An 18184-nucleotide genomic window follows, 5' to 3' on the forward strand; every position below is an offset into this window, starting at 1 on the left:
CTGGGAAATTTATGGAGGCTCCATAAACGGGTTTTACAGACAGCTGTTAGAGCGTGCGGAGCAAGGCTTGGCTGTCGGGGGACCTAGTCGCAGGCTTACAGCCAAGACACTTAAATATTATGGCCCCACATATATAAAAAGTGTGCTGTGCACGTCCTCGGCTGCCTCCCTCCTCCTGACCCAGGAGCACGGGGTATGGCCAGAGAACAGCAGCGCTGGCAGTTGCTGGCTCGGCAGAGACAAAACGCCCACAACCCCTTGCTCCAGCGCCTGCAACCACCGTGGGGACTCCGGCAGGGCTGGCAGCATGGAGCAGGGAGACCGCTCCAAAACCGCAGTGCCAGTGTGTGCCAGCCTCACTGCCCTGCCCTCCTGGCCCACCGTGCCAGGCGCAGTTCACCAAGTTCCCCGAGCCCCAGGGCCTTGCTCCAGCTGTTTCCACTGCCTCGAAAGCTCTCCCTTCCCTCCCCCTGCACCCCACTTTTTCTTCCCATGGTTGGTTCCTACCTACCCTTCCAGAACCTTCTCAGAGGCATCGTCACCACTCTCCAGAGTCAGCTCTCCTGTTATAAATGCTCACAGCCCCTCTGGACTTCTTCATAACATTTATAACAATTGTAATTAAATAATTATTGGTGTCATTATCTGTTTAATGTCTGTCTTCCCCGCTGGACAATAAACCCTGTGAAAGCAGGGACTCTGTCGGAATGTATCCCTACTGCCTTGCGCAGGGCCTGGCACTCAGTAAATATGCAATGAGTGATCGAATGGATGAGTGAAGATGCAGAGATGAATTCCACACAACCCTCGGACATAGCACAAGCCAAATGTGCTCAGTCCCTAAGAGCAGGAGAAAGGTCCACGGATGTTCAGCAAAGAGAAGCCACTGGACAAGGAGAAATCGGGGAAGGCTCCCAGGAAGAGGCACCATCAGACCTCATAAGACAAGTAAATTGCTTTCATTCAGAAGCCCTGGCCATGAAGCTTAAAATGTGAGACAGTGGGCTAGCCCCATAGTCTCTTTGAGCCTCAACTTCCCTGTCTTTAAAATGGGACCAATGATGGTGCCTACATCATTCGGTTGTTTGAAGGTCAAGTGTACTTAGCACAGCACGATCATAAGAGTTCCTTAAACCCCATCACTACTAAATATAGCTAGAACTTGGCAATTCCAGGCAAAGGGAACAGCATGTATGATGGTATTTATGAAGGATAAAAATCATTCCTCACAAAGTCCCGCTGCCTCGGAAGCCATGTTTGTGTCTTGTAACTTCAGCCTGAGCTATTTGACCCTGGGAGAATGTCTGACCTAATAAGGGCCAATCATAGGCCAGCCAGTGACCTATGACCTATGGCTGGGCCAATAAGATTTCCTCTGTTGGGTGATTGCTTGAAGAGACAAGGGAATTGGCAGAAAGAGTAGAAAAGGAAAGTTCCATCATGAAAAATATCATTGCACAACAAAATAGAAATTATAACTATGCACAAGCAGTCAGAGAGAACCAGCTCCCAGTCCAGCTGCAGCCTTAGGATGAAAGGCTTATTTTTTTCTGTTTGAAGAGGCAAGATAGTAGTGCAGTTAAATTTGACTTCTCACTCAAAAATGTACTAGCTGTGTGATCTTGGGCAGAATACTTAACCTCTCTGGGCTTCGATTTTCTTGTTTGTAAAATAGGAATGATTTAAGCATTTATCTCAGAAAGTCGTGTGGATTCAGTGAGATGATGTGGGAGATTATATTACCATTCACATCTCCTCATCAATAACAACCAGCCTGGCCTAAACGTATTGCAACTGCTAAAGACTTAGCGCTAACTTCAGGCGCTTTTGTGGATAGAAAACAGGCTGAGAAATACGCTCAACCCCCAACTGGGCATTTTCTCCGAAATGGAAAAAGGATAGGTGAAGCCATATGAAATTGCCAATATTCAACCAATTTGGTTCCTAAAAGTGGATTTCCATATGGTTCAACCTTAAAGAGGCAGGATATTCCCAAGAGCCAGGAGCCATGGAGGACTGCAGACAAGGGCATTCCTCCCGGGAGATGGAATCGGGGCCTAATCAAGGAACATTCCCCAGGCTCAGGGAAGGAACCCTTGAAATGTATGTCCAGCAGGATTTCAGAGTTTGTACAGAGCTGTGACTGCTGTGTGTCTCCTGCTCATGTCTCTTCCGAATGGAGGTGTTTGAGACTGCCCTGCCACATTGCAACATGTATATTAGGCCTGCGGTGGGAGGTAGCTGGTCTTTTTGGTTCATAGAGCTCTGAACCTAGATGAGCCAGTCACCTCTTCCCTCTGATGAAGGAATTCCAGGCATCACACAAGATCCTGGACTTTGAGCTTCAGTGTGAACCAGTAGCTGGATGGCACTTGGGGTTGCTTGCCTGGAGGTGAGCGTGTTCTACCCGTAGGAGGTAGAGGGAATTGAATATATGGTGACCAGAAGAACAGACCATTCTAGATTGTTCTATTGGCCACTAATGCCCCAAGCCCTTGGGGTCAGTCTTGGCCATGTAACTCACTTTGGCCAATAAAATATGAGTGGGAGTGAAGTGTCACTCTAAGCAGAAACTGTTAGCGCCAGTTTGTGCTTTGTCACATTCTCTTTCCTGCTAAAACGACAAACACAACCACTAATGTTCCAGACAGAAAATACTCCAGCAGCCTGGACCCTGGAAGAACAAAAAATGTTTGGCCAACCACAGCCAACTAGCCCTGGACAGGTGGTGTGAGTGAGAGACAGATTTTGGCAGCTGTAAGACCCTGGGATTTTGAGTTTGTTGCTTCAACAGGGTCTATCCTGACTGACGTAGGGGTGTGCTAATAGCTTAGCACACAGAGCCTGGTTCAAAGTAAGTGCCATGGTTATTTTTTTCCTATCTCTTGAAAGCCAAAGAATCATATTAAAAGGCCAGGGGCATAAAGTACGAGTTTGGTTTGGTAAAGCATTCGATGGAATGGGAGCAAAGGCTGCATGGAGGGGAGGAGTTGGCTATAAAAGTGAAAAACGGAGGCCAGATCGTGAAGGACTTGCAATAGAAGCCATATGTCTGGCTTAACCAGGGTAGAGGGTACAAAATAAAATCACCTTTGACATTCCAGTAACTCTAAGGCCCATGTCCCTATCAGAAGAGAGAATGTCTTTCTTACCTCCTCACCCCAAGTTAAATCTGAACCCCTCAGCAAGAGTCAGTGGAGGTTACTGCTGTCTCACGGAGAGGATCAGAAAATCTCATCTGTCCACCAGAGGGAGGGCCTGTGTTCCTGGCTGCTGGTTTCACTGCCGCACGGAGTCACAGCTGAACACAGACTGGCCCAAAGCAAGCAGCATAATAGAAACAATTGATAGACCTCACCACACTAAAATGGAAAACTTCTAAATGACAACAGACACCATAAACAAGCTAAAAACAAGCCATAGCCTGGGAGAAAATATTTGCAATTTATATAACAGATGAAGGATTAGCATCCAGAATATATAAAGAATTCTAAAAAATCAATAAGAAAAAGACAAATGGCCCAATAGAACACTAAGCAAATGATAAAAAACAGTCAATTTATAGAAAAGGAAATTCAAATGGCCAATAAACTTGAAGAATGTTCAATTTCACTAGTAATCAAGGAAATAAAACATTAAACTACCATGAACTATATTTCACTCATCAGATTGGCAAAAAAAAAGTTTGATATTAAATGTTAGTGAGGGTGTGTGGAAATGGGACTCTTGAATACTGCTGGTGATGATGCAAATTGGCACAAGCACTTTGGAGAACAGGAAGTTCACTTGCTAGAATCTCCCCTGGAGAAAACGTTTGCACATGGGCACACTGGACTTCTAGGAGAATTTTCACTGCAGTATTGTTCGTAAGAATAAAACACTGGAGAAAGCCTAAATGTTCATCAGGGGATTCACTGAGTAAACCACAGCACAGCCCTACTCTGAAGTACTATGCAACTGTTTAAAAGAACGGTGTCAATCTATGACTTCACATGAAAAGACACTGTTGGGTGAATAAAGTAGGTGGCAAAAATACATAAAGTAGGACACCTTTTACATAGAGACAAGAAGAGAGAGAAACAGAAACATGCAAAATAATTTATTTTTTATTGATACGGATGCATAAAAATATTGGAAAAGATGAATCAAAAGGAAGAAAGAGTACCAATCTCAGACTTCAGGGAGGGACCGTCTATGGTGGTGGTGGGGGTAGGGGGTGGTCCGAAGGAATCAAAAGGGCATAAAGCCCTTAATATTTCTGTATTTTTTACAAAACAGAAAAGGGAGAAAGTATTTATGGACTGTCTGTGTAATTGAAAATTATTATTTATGAAGAGAAGAACAGATTGTCCGGCAGCCCAGCGAATCCCTTCTCCCTGGTAGAAAAATAGGAGGGATCAGAACACACACGCATGCGCACCACCACGGGGGCAGTCACTTTTCAGGGTGCAGTGGGGGCACAAACAGCGGGCTAGTCGGGACAAGCAGGTGGCTGTAACTAACACCACCAACGTCTCAGTGCCTCAACACAACACAAGTTTCTCTCTCATTCACTTCACAAGTTAGTGTGGGTGAGGGGAAGGCTTTGTTCCACACAGTCTCTCAGGGACCCAGGCGCCTCCTTTCCCTGTTATAGTTCTGTCATCTTGTGGCGCCTTGTCTTCCAGGCCTTGAAATGACCGTACCTCGAATTCTATTGGCCAGAACTTAGTCGTGTGGCTCCACCTGACCGCAAGGGAGGCTGGGAAATGTAGTCCAGCTGGGTGCTCGGGAAGAGAAACCGGGCTTGGTGATCACATAGCAGTCTGCTACACTCAGGTATGGTGGCTCCAGCTCGTATTTGCATGGTTGTTTTAGGACACACCCCAGCCCACCTTCTCGCAGCACCTCCCCCACAGCACCTTCTATCCCCCACCTCCCTGTATCAAGCCATTTTCCCCAAGGCACCCTCGTGGTGTTGGCTTGAGAGGGGTTGACCATCCTCTAAGCCTAGGCGGCCTCCTTCCCATCTCAGTGTCTTGGCCCTGGCAAGCAGAGAAAATCCCTCCCTGCCCCCCAAGTTCAAATGCACACCCTGTTTTTAATCACCAGGGACTATTTCCCCCAGGGAGAAAGTTCACCTTGCTACATGGGGCTAAGGGGTACAGATTTCATCAGAAGCTGATGTGATGCTTTGGAAAGGTTCTGAGTAGGGCACTGATGTGAGGAACGAAACCCATGCCTCAGAAATTGGTGACAGCAGTGAGGAGGGTGGACTGGGTATGGAGGGGATGACTGGGCCTCTGCCATGGTACTCAAAGTGACTGAATCACTTAGGTAAGTCTGTGGCATAAGAAGACCCCTAAGAAATACCCAGCTTTCCTCAAAGCAGGCAAAGAACGCGTTTTTATTTCCCAGGCTCCTGAAAGGTCATCTGAGAAGACGGACTTCCAGACACTGGCCAGTCTCCGACGCCGGGCACAGGCACTGGATCAGGTGGAGGAAGTGGCTGGGTCAGTGGGACCAGAGCAGGCCAAGGGAGGGAAAGCTGTGAGCCAAGGCTGTCTCGGGGCCAGGGCAGCCACATATAAAGTCACACCCATGCTCAGGAGGACCCTGTGCTTGGTTTAATGCTCTGCTGTTGCTATTTTGAAATTCTTAATAATTTTACCCTTGAACTTGAGTTTTGTAAATAAAGAGAATGGGATAATGGAGTGCGCATATGAACAGAGGAGATAACAGCGCTATGTGCAGCCACTGTTCCTGGCCTCCCCACGTGTACATAGCACTGGCAGTGCCCCGTGAGCACAGACTTCCCATGGACCCGCAGTGCCTGGGAGTCCAATGAGACTCAAAGCATGTCACTTCTGTGACTGAGTGAGTGGGGTGCTGACACTTCCCCATCAAATCAGAACATGCTTCAAACAGAGAGAATGTTCTAAGCAGCAGCAGCATGAACTACCAGCAACCATATCATATTCTTTCTTATCCACATTACTGCCCTGCATTAGCCAACTACTTAATCTGAAAACCATGACCCACAGGAGAGGAAAAGGTAGAGCAGCCACAGCTCCTTCTTCTTCCAGTCCTTCCTTACTCGTCTGTAAGCTGAAGGTAGACAACATATATCAAGAAGTGAAATAAAAACTGTGAGTTGGGCCGGGAGTGGTGGCTCACAGCTGTAATCCCAGGGCTTTGGGAGGCCAAGGTGGGAGGATCGCTTGAGGCCAGGAGTTCGAGACCAGCCTGCGCAACATACCGAGATCCTGGTCTCTAGAAAAAATAAGAAAAATTAGCCAGTGTGGTGGCACATGCCATAGTCCCAGATACTTGGGAAACTGAGGTGGGTGAATTGCTTGAGCCCAGGAATTTGAGGCTGCAGCAAGCTATGATTGTGCTACTGCACTCCGGCCTGGGTGACAGAGTAAGCCCCTGTCTCTTAAAACAAAACAAAACAAAACAAAACAACAAGAAAAACAGTGAGTTGGTTTTGTGCAGCATTTCTACAATTCTAGTAAAAACAAAATACCTATGTCTACATGAGCTATGAAATGGGCATGTAACTTAGGTGATTCTGCACATAAATTAAATGCTCTAATGTTTGCATTTATAACTGACTTTGCAAAATATTAAATAAAGTTTATGTTAATAATTTGAAATTATATTATTTCTTTATTTAGAGTGACATTAAATAGGAAATATAAACCATTGTAATAAGTCAAGAGACAGACCACCAAGGAAAAGAAAAAACTTTTTATTTTAATATGTTTTGTGGCATCATTCCCCTGCTTTTTGAAAACGGGGCTCACGTTTTCATTTTGCAACTGGGCCCTGCAAATTAGTTGCACCTGGGACCTCAGGACGCAGGGAAAGTCTTGCTGCTGGAAAAGCACTTTAGCTCACTTGCTTCTTGACCAGGGGTTTGAGCTCTTTTGAATTTGGCCTTGTTTCTGGTCCTGGTGGAAGATTTCCCATGGTTCAGAGCTAGACTTGAGCCAGGCTGCCTCAGTTCAAGTCCCAGCTCTGCTTTTGCTGGCTGTGTGATTTCAGACAAGTTACTTGACCTCTCTGTGCCTCCATTTTGCCATCTCTTGAATGGGGATTTTGATAACAGTACCTCCCACAAAGGCTTGTTGAAATGGTTAAATGTGTTAATACCTACAGTGTTTGTAACGACCCTGGGGACCTACAGCTGGGACTCTGTGTAAGTTATTATTGTCACAGCAGTGGAGGAAGCTTCCAAGTGCCCTCTCCTCTTGCATGTTGGTGATGCTAGAAGACTGGGCCAAACTCAGTCCTCGTGCTGAGGAAGGGGCCGTGGGGAACAGGGCTCATCAGCGAGCCCTGGGCTTCGGGGCTGGGAGTGGGGAACGTGCTGTCTCCGGGGCTCTGTGTGAGGCTGTGAAGGCGGCGGTGGGTCTGGGGTTGTGTTGGGGGGATCTTGGGGGCCTCTTGGTCTCCATGTCTGTATTAACAAAGGGCTACCATAACAAAGGACCACCAACTAGGTGGCTCAAATAACAGAAATTTGTTTTCTCACAGTTCTGGAGGCTGGAAGTCCAGGATCAAGGTGTCAGCAAGGTTGGGCTCTTCTGAGGCCTTTCTCCTTGGCTGGCAGGTGGCCGTCCTCTCCCCGGGTCTTCACATGGTCGTCCCTCCATGTGTCTCTGGGTCCTCAGATCCTCTTCTTACAGGGACACTGGTTATATTGGATTAGGGCCCACCCTAGTGCCCTCATTTTAACTTAGTTACCTCTTTAAAGGCCTCCCCGAAATACAGTCACGTTCTGAAGCAGTGGGTGTTAGGACTCCAACATAAGAGTTCTGGGAGACACAGTTCAGCCCTAACAATGTCTGTGAGTGGGGAGGCTGTTCTGTGGGTCCCTGTGGCCACATGATCGTAACCTGTGTGTCTGTGTCAGGGTCTGCGTGTCTGTCCGTCTGAGTGTCTGACCTTAGGGGCTCTGTCCTGCTAGTTTCCGGGGTGGGGCTATGGCTCTCACTGTGCCTTTCTCATGAGACCTCAACACATTCCGTCAACACGACACGTCAACTTGACTGTACTGTGGTCAGTTGTTGCAGATTATGAGTCACTCTGCAATCCGGGACATCGCAGGTCTGTGAGACCGGAGCCTGTGAGAACGCGATATGCTCAGCCCTGGGTCCCTAGGCATAGGAGTCACAGCCTGTGATTTGAAATCTGCCATCGATGGGCATGTAGCTGGAAGGCAGGATTTGAAAGGAGAGGGGAAGGAGCATATTAATTTGAGATTTGTAAGAAGACAGAGTGTTTACAAAAGCAGAGGAACAGCGAGCTAAGCATATGTTGGCATGACGGTGCGAGGACGGCAGCGAGGCTGGGCTGGCTCCAGTGTGCATTCTGTGGCATGTTGGCATCTTCAAAACTGTCACAAAACCAGATACAGAAGCAAAACAATGGGACTGAGGGAATCCGCTGGTGGGGGCTGGCGGAGGAGGAAGCAGCAGGCCGGGGAGGGAGGAGACCATGAAGAGGCCTCCTTGTCTCAGTGCACAGCACAGCCGGCCCCTCCAGCACTGACTCGCTCTTGCCACCCCTCCCTTCCAGCCGAAACAGACCTGCGCACCGTTAGGCCTGGGGCAGTCGTGTGGCTGGGACCCTCGCTGGCAGCCCCCACTCAGACTGTGCTCAGTTCCTTACAGGACTCATCTCTGTTCCTCCCTACAAGCCTACAAGTGGCAGGGCCTGGGGGGCAGTAATTATTATTCCCATTTAAGAGCTGAGGAAACTGAGACCCAGAGAGGCACAATGACCCGGTCAGGCTGTAACGGCCAGATTTGAACTGAGGTCTGTCTGTTTGCTCCCAGGATGCTGGGGTGGTGCTTGGTTAAAAAATGAATGAATTGAATTGAATCGAACGATAAAATATTCCCTGTGCTTTGTCTCCAGGGCAATCGCTAACTGGCACCACCGCACCACTGGCCTGTAATACATGGCATCGATCACTTTGACCTATTCTTTTTGGAAAACCAATGGCAGATAAGACACCTGGACCCTGGCGGCTCCTGACCCAGGGAGCAGACTTCTCCTGGGGAAGAAGACAGCAAGGGGCTGGGCAGGACAGAGGTTCTGTCCCCAGGCCCTTCTCCCCCTCAGCCCAGACCTAAGTTCCATCCTTGGGTTAGCTCAGCTGCGGACTTGGGTTTGAGTCCCAGCTCTGCCAAACACCGGCCTGTTCTTTTTGCTTTCTCTCCTGTTCTTACCTTACGTTTTCATCCCTCCCTTTATTTCATGGAACGGGCTTAAATGCACAGTTCTTTGAGGTTTTTCATTCATTTCCAGGTCTTGGGCTACAAATTATCCCCTTGGTGGCACCCACTGGGTCTTTCTCTTAGTGGCTTAATTCTTTGTGTGCTTTGTAATTTTTGTCTATTAACTCACACTAAAGTGGGCCTGTTTTCCCTCCGTCTCCCGTGTGCCCGGGGTTGTGTCTTCAGAGCAGTTTGAATGTGGCATCTACCGGGGAGCCAAGGTTTCCTCTGGGCCCGGATGAGAGTGCTGATTAATTCTGCAGGGCGAGTGCCCGTGGCTCAGGCTTTACACTGCAGCGTGGTGCAGCCCTGGATTCCCATTCGCTTTTTCCTCTCCCGGCCCAGCTGAAGGGCAGGACGTGCTGCCTCCTTTGAAGACCAGCAGGCAAAATTTTTCTACCCAAGTTCTGATAGGTCGAGCTGCTGTCCCTGTTTATTTGTAAGTCTGGTACCTTCTAATTTCTGCAATGGTGTCTTCTTCACGATCCAGCATGACCTAGACATGTCCTTGGGCCTAGCTCCTTTCTTCCCCTTCTAGTTCCCACGTTTGTTCTGTTTTCTTACCTAAGTCATACTATGTAACGCCATTTGCATCCAGATTCTGTTGCCACATATTTCTTTGAGGGTCAAAGTGTCCATGTAATTGTGGCCTTGGGCCCAAACTACAAGTGTTGATAAGGAGTGATTTCCGACCCGAGCATTCCAATGGCCATTACGATTCCATTTCTGACCTTTCATTGATTCACAAGTGTTTTGTTTACTTCCCAAGCTTTCCTTTTTCTTAATCTTTTGTCAGTTCTAACAGACTTTTAGAGAGGATACTAACTAGAAAAAATAGCTAGAGAGGTGTCTGGAGATGGTTTATTTAAGTCGAATGCTTAAATAAATCAACAGTGCTGGATTATCCGTATACAAGCCAGTTACGGAGTGGCCAGGTCAAATCCCTGCCCCAGGCCTGACGTAGCCAAGTCACTTGGGGGCCCCAGCTCTACGAGCAGTGTGGGGGCCACCAGCTGCTCATCGGAAAGACAGTGAGAGTCCAGGGCAGAGTAGTTCTGTCTCTCTTTCCCTTGGCGAGCACTTCTCTGTGGCTCCTGGCTTTATGCACGTAGCTTGGTTCCAGCCACTGCACTCACAGGAACTGAGGCACCCAATCCATCCCCATCCCCCGTGAACCCCTCACTCACTGCCCCAACGCTGAGTTCCTCTTTGTCTGGCTCCTGGTGCCTCTTCTTTCTTGGCTTTGAACTCAACCATGCATTTACATGTTTTGGTCATATTTTATCTAGTATTTTAATGTATATAGAGCAGGAAGGGGGATTTCCCATTTTGGCTGCTGTGGCCTAAATATTTATGTCCCCCCCCCCCAATTCATATATTGAAACCTAATCACCAAAGTTACGGTGTAAGAAGGTGGGGTCTTTGGGAGGTGATTAGGTTACGAGGGCTCTGCCCTTGTGAATGGGATTGACGCCCTTATAAAAGATGCCCCATAGAGCTGCCGCCCCCTTGTGCCAAGTGAGGACACAGTGAGAAGGCACCATCTATGAAGCAGAGAGCCCTTGCAAGACATCGGATCTGCTGGCACCTTGATCTTGGACTTCCCAGTCTCCAGGACTGTAAGAAGTAAATGTCTATTGTTTAAAAATTACCCAGTCTACAGTATTTTGTTATAGCAGCCTGAATGGACTGAGATATTGGCTAAGGACACTACATTAATTAGAAGTCTTTGACACAATTAGCTATATTCTTTTGAGTAAGACACTTAGCTTCTTTGAACCTCAGTTTTTTCATGTATAAAATGAATAGATCCTATAATAGAAATATCTATAAAATAGATTGTTATACATATATGTAGACAGGTGTGCAAAGAGTTTAGCATATAACATCTACTATGTGCCTGGGACATAGCAGATGTCCAGTAAATGATAGGTGCTATTATCATTTCTGCTCCTAATTTAAAATAAAGATCTGGGGCTCAGAGAGATTAAGTAACCTGTTTAAAGTCACACAGCTGGTCAGTGGTGTAACCCCCATATGTTTGAGTTTTCCCAGCCCAGGAGCCAGACATGTGAGAGGTCTTCAGAATGACGTAGGCCCCAGTCACTGTCTGAATACAACTTCATGAGAGACCCCAGCTGAGAGCTGCTTAGCAGTACCCAGTCAACCCCCAGGTCGATGAGCACAGCAAATGGTTGCAGTCATTGTAAGCCACTGTTTGGGGAAGGCTTGTCACACAGCAATAGATAACAGGAATACTGTCCTGTTGCCTAGCAGGCATAGTTAACTCCTTGGCAGACATGGAGAAGCAGAGAGGGGCATCATTTGTTCATTCATCCACTCACTGGACAAATCCATATCGAGCCCCACTGTGCCCCAGGGCTCTTTGCTGGGCACTTGGGATTCAGTGGCAAACAAGACAGACAAGACAGGAAAGACAGGAAACAAACAAACAAGAAAACATCAGGTAGTGATCAGTAGTGATAAGTGCCAAGATTAAAATAAAACTTTACAGAATGGAATGACAAATGGGGGCTTTTCAACATAGGGGATCTGGGAAGTTTGCTCTGAGGAGGTGGGTTTAAGTTGAGAAGAATATCAAGAACTATGATTTGGCAGCAGAACATTCCAGGCAGAAAGGTTTGCTACTGCAAACACCCAGCAGAGGCAATGAGCTTGCTGTGTGGGCATCCTTCAAGGGCCAACATGGCTAGAACAGGGTGGATGTGGGAGCAAAGGCCAGGAGAGGACGTCTGAGAGACAGGCAGGGGCCACAACACGGAGGGCTCTATAGGCCACAGAAAAGACTCTGAATTTTTTTTCTAAATGCAATGGGAAGGCACTGGTGGGTATTTTAGCAAATAGTATATCAATCAGAATAGGATAGGCTCTGCTGCAGTAACAAATAAGCCCTAAAATCTCACTGGCCTGCTCCAAGAGATGTTTGTTTCTCTGCTGTGTCTCAGTCTACCATGCGTCTGCAGGATTTCTTCTAAATTGTAACACAGGAGCTCAGGCTGCCTCCATCTCGTGGCTCCATCATTCTGTAGCTTCAGGGTCAGCCTGAGTTTATCTACTTGGGGACAGGTAGAAGGGTGTCTTAGTCCATTTTTGTGTGGCTATAAGGGAATACTTGAGGCTGGATAATGTATAAAGAAAACAGGTTTGTTTGGCTCATGGCTCTGCAGGCTGTACAAGATGCGTGGCACCAGCATCTGCTTCCAATGAGGGCTTCAGACTGCTTCTGCTCGCGGTGGAAGGCAGAGTGGAGCCATCGTGTGTAAAGATCACATGGCAAGAGAGAAAACAAGAGAGATGGGGGGAGGTGCCAGGCTCCTTTTAACCACCAGCTCTTGCAGGAGCTAATAGAGCAGGAACTCACTCACTCACTCATTACCTTGAGGACAGCACCAAGCCATTCATGGGGAATCTGCTCCCATGATCCAAACACCTCCCAGTAGGCACCACCTCCAACATGGGGGGTCAAATATCCAAACTATAGTAAAGGGGAAGAGAGGATTGGGAAAGCACTCCAGATACTCACCCACCTTAGCCTGGGAGTAACACACATCTCTTCTGTTCACATCCCATTGGCCAGACCTAGTCACATGGCAACCCAACTCCAAGTGGCTGGGAAATGTAGAGGAGCACACAGATACATTGGAGACCCCAACAGTCTCTACCACGGACCATAATACAATCTGATTTATATCATATTTCAATTGGCACTCTGGTTACAGTGTGGTACACGGCCCTAGAAAAGCCCTGGAAATGTTCCTGCCCTGTAATTTTTATGACCTCCTGCCTGAGAATCCCAGTTTGTTACACGAATTCTCTTTTATTTGTTTGTTTGTTTTGAGCATTATGTACAATTTGGACTTTATAGTATACATTTTTATATATATATATATATATATATATATATAAATTTTTTTTTTTTTTTTGAGACAGGGTCTCACTCTTTCCCAGGCTGGAGTGTAGTGGCGAGATCATAGCTCCTGTGTTCAAGCTATCCACCTGCCTCATCCTCCCAAGAAGCTGGGACCATAAGTGGGTGCCACCACACCCAGCTAATTTCTCCTAGAGATAGGGGTCTCATTATGTTGCCCTGGCCTCAAACCATCCTCCCGCCTTGGCCTCTCAAAGTGCTGGGATTACAGGCATGAGCCACTGCATCCAGCCCAACTTCATAGTATATTTGAATATCAGCAAATATGAATACTTTTGAGCATATATAGAGCATGTATGTGGGTGTATATAATTTTTAATGGTAAATAATTTTTTTAAAATTATGATTTAAACCATTCAGGCTGCGCTTTCTTCATGGTAGTGTTGACCTAAAAGGAAGACGCTGAGGCAAAATTAATATAGAGTTTACTTGGGCAGAGGTTGAGGACTGCAGCCCAGGACACTTCCGAGTTGCCTTGGGGAATGCTCCAGCCAGACTCTTTTATGCCTACGAGAGTTTAAGGGCATTTCTGTTACCGAAAACCAAATGGTCACCCAACACCACCTGAGTCTCCCTACAGACTGTGAACATCTTGAAGGCAAAACGGACTGTGTTCATCTCTCTAAATCCAGAAGCCTCGCCAGGACTCCTGGTGAGAGAGTGAAGAGACAACTGGCACCCATGGAATCAGGCCCCCGCCCAACGCACTGTTCTCCAGGACTCTGGAAATCCTGTTCAAGACTTTTGTAGGGTTAACCCCCAAACACTGGCTTGAGAGCCTGGCACCTCCAACTCATGTTTACCATGATGTGATTCGGGAAAGCCACTTGCTCTCTAAGCCCCAGTTTCCGTAGTTGTGATATGGAGATCACACTCCCTGCTCATGGGATCGATGTTGGTATTAAGGGAGATAATTTATGCAGAAGGATCTAGCTCAGTGCCTGGCACAGAGGAAATGCCCTCTGGATGGAAATTATCAGAATTCCTAACAGTTGCCATGGAAGACTGATATCATTCATTCACAAAATATTTGTTGAGCACCTACTATGTCCTAGAGTGGTAAGAGAGACAAGGCTTCTGAGGCACCTGCCCTTGTGAAGCTTACAATCTAAAGAAAAGGAAGTAGCTTTTCTGAATGCCTTCTTTGTACCAGCTCTCTGGGTCTCAGCCCCTCTCGATTAGGGAAGGTATTGAAAGAATCACAATTTGAGTCTGTCATCGTGCGGTACCTCAGTGTAATAAAAGCAGGTCTGCATGTGCTTATGGCTTCTTAGTTTCAACAGCACTGTTTGCTGGTATTTTCTGTTTATTTCTCATATTCATCCAATCAAGCTCTTGTGAAAGAGAGCCAGCTGCATTTACACACCTGTCCCACAAACATGTTAATCCCACCTGCCTGCTTTCTGCTCCTGCTAGCATCTGTGTTCAACCTGAGAGCACAGATCAGATCAAAACTGTGCGGATCAGGGAAAAGTTCTGTTTAGCCAGCAAGACTCATAACTGATGAGATTTTACCCTCACTCTTTCAAGGCAGAATCAATCTGTTCTAGTTCCCACAGATCAATACCAGAAAACAGCCCTAGGAGTAATGACGTATTTATTAATTGAGAGAGCCCTTACGGAGGGCCAAAGTGGGAAAAAGTGAGTGGTGGGGCTCTAAGCTTCAGGAAGCTGCCTGAGTTGGTCCTCGACCCGTGAGGGTGAGGCCTGAGAAGCGTGAAGTCCTGCTCCACATAGTCCCCCACACTTAACCCACCTCTCTCAGAACAAATACTGTTTGCAGCATTGATCACCCTCTGTGATCTTATCATGTCTGAAATGTACTGACAATTTTTTCCTGATTATAAAGGTCATATATGTTCATTATTAATTTTTTTTAACCTTAATTGCCTTCTTTACTGATAATGGAATAATGACTTTTTTGTTGTTGTTGTTGGCCTAGAAATACGGCCAGTCCCAGGAGGTGACTGCAATCCACAAAGCCAATTTCCCAGCTTCCCTTGCAGTTAGGAGCGGCCATATGATCCACTTCTGGCCAATGAGATCATAGCAGGTCTGCTTTTGCTTGGAGGCCATGACAGCTGAAGCCCTCCTGTGCCCATGAGGCAACAAGCTTGCAGACAAAAGACATCAAGCTGAGGATATCAGAGAAAGGTAGATGGACATGTGTTCTTAATGGCTTCATTTGCACATAATAACAAGAGTGAAGATGACTGCTGGCCAGTGAAATAAATGCCCACTGTTAAGCTACTGTTGGTTGGGTTTTCTGTTATTTGCATCCATATTCCTAAGTGATGCAAATATGCTAAAATAGAAAATGATAGTCTCTGTGTTAAGCATCTCCAAGACAGCCGTTGTTAAATAGTTCACACTGGGTATATAGTTTTACAAGTATTTTATGCATATATGAATACAAGTGGTATCCAGGTTATGGACGAGATACATTCCTGAGAACATTTTTAGGTCAGATTTGTGTGTGACTCAGATCCCTAATCAACAGCACATATATGGTAATAATAATAATGATACTATAATGGCTCACATGTGGTATTAATAATACAGTGTAATACTGTAGTAATAATAACAATACTCCTGTATTGCAATAATAAGTTACAGAAACTATTGTGTTCTTTCTTTTAATTCAAACAAATAGGACATAAAAACAAACTCATACAAAAAGTTTAGATAGGAGATAGCAGAAATTTCATAAAAAGAATACTAAAGATTAACACTCACTGAATGTTGCATCGATGTCTTGCTTACTAGAAAGGGCATTTTTGAGGCATGAAGGTAGCTGACCTTCATTGGAAGATGGACGATGATGAAGGTGGGGCTGGAGAGGATGGAGTGGGTCCTGGAGAATCAGGATTTGATTCTGTGGCTGGAGGAGGGGAGCTTACCCCTGAAGACGGTTTCTTGAAAAAGGTATCTAGGGTTGTTTGCACAACCTTTTCTTTTTTTTCATCATAAATGGACTTGTAGCAGCTGATGTTCTCATTAACTGCACGGTAAGGCTGTGTAAACTGCTCAGTGTTAGGGTCTTGCTTCTCAAGCTTAGCAAATTCTGCTTCAATGAGACGAAAGCCTTCAGCTAATTCTTCTGTCAGAAACTTCCTTGGCTCTGGATCGTCTGGTTCTTCATGTTTTTGTGTTTTTAGCAGCTGCTTCTGGATCTATCTATGAGACTAGCCACGAGCGTAAAGACGCTGCGCCAGCGTGCCACTTACACCGTGCGGGTTTGTTCTTGCTCCAAAGAAACTAGTTCCCGAATTATTACTTTAATTATTTAATTATAAATTATCTTATCGGGAACCTTGGGAGCCCGTTTGTAAGTATGGAACGCCATAAGTTGGGTTGTCTGTAACTCAGGGACTGCCTGCCTGTACATATAAGTAATCACAAATACATACAAAATTGATGGACTCATATAATAAATGCATTCTGTTCCATAACCTGCTTTTTTTTAACTTAACAAAATACCATGCAAAATACCATGATATATTTCTATGTCAGTACTGCTTTTTTTTAAATGACTCAATCTATTGCTGGACATTTAAGCTATGTCCAATATTTTCTCATTACAAGCAATGCTGAAATAATTATCCTTGAACATACATCTGTGTGCACTTGTCTGATTGTTTACTTTGGATAAATTATTAGACATGGACAAAGGGTATGCACATATTAAATGTTGACATACCAATCTATAAAATGTTTACTGAGGGGCTAGTATGTGTGACACATTTATGCTTGATGAACAAAACAGACATGTCCCCTGCCTGGGTGGAGCTTTTGGTCAAGTGGGGAAACTGACAGCTGAACACGTAAACAAATAGTGGATAGTTACAAATTGTGATGAGTGATAAGCAGGAAATGAACTAATGCGGTATGGATGAAAACAACAGCGAAATGAAAACTACAGGTGACATGTAAGCTGAAAGTTTAAGGATGAGAAGAGCCCAGTCCCGGTTAAGACCAAAAGGAGTGCTCTAGGCATTCACCCAGGGAGAAAAGAGTTTTGATATTCAAGGATCTAAAAGGAAGCCAGTGTGGTTAGAGCAGCTGAGAGGAGGATGGAGTGGTAGGCTACGTCCAGACAGCATGGGACCTTGCAGGTCATGTTGGAGCATTTGAATTTTATTTTATTGTATGGAAATTCATTGAAGGGCTTTAAGCAAGGGAGTTCCTGCTGTATTTTATCGTTACTATTTTTTGATCACTCTGGTTGCTATTTTCCATTGTTTGAGTGGGGCAAAGCCAGGAGACCAGTAAGGATGTTATCAGAGTGGTCTAGGCGAGATAATATGGTTTGGAGTAGGGTGTATGGGAATATACAAATTTGTATACCCTATTTTTGTAGGAATATACAAATAGATCAATGGATAAAATGAATATTCCTATTATATAAAAATGTATAATATACAATAGATATAGCTATTTTTATATTAATGGCAATATTTGTATAAAATATACAAATATTACAAGAGATAAAAACAAAGCACTTATGAATGAAACTTAATATATGATAAAAGTGTATATTCCTACACTAGTAGCCCACAGTTTTATTTACTGAAGTTTTCACATTCTATTTTCTTATCTGTTAGAGCAATATTCCCTCATCATTCTTCCATTTCAAAAAATTTCCTGGGTATTTCCCCATATTTAGTTACCAAGTTAAGATAAGTATCAAGATAAGTTTCAAAATAATTGTTTCATGTTCCATCCCACCTCACCCCCAAATCATATTGGTTCTTTGACCTGGATTCCGCTAAATTTATAAATTGAGTTGGGAAGATATGAAGTCTTTGCAACATTGATACTTCCTGCCCAGGGATTTGTTATATTTTTCAACTTATTAAGATCTTTAGCGTCCTTCAATAAGGTTTTATAGTTTTCTTTCTATGGACCTTGCCATTTCTTGTTAAGCTTGTGCCTAGTATATGCCTTAGAATATTCATTGCTAATG

Source organism: Eulemur rufifrons, chromosome 7 (assembly GCF_041146395.1).
Source record: "Eulemur rufifrons isolate Redbay chromosome 7, OSU_ERuf_1, whole genome shotgun sequence".
In the NCBI taxonomy this organism is placed as follows: Eukaryota; Metazoa; Chordata; class Mammalia; order Primates; family Lemuridae; genus Eulemur; species Eulemur rufifrons.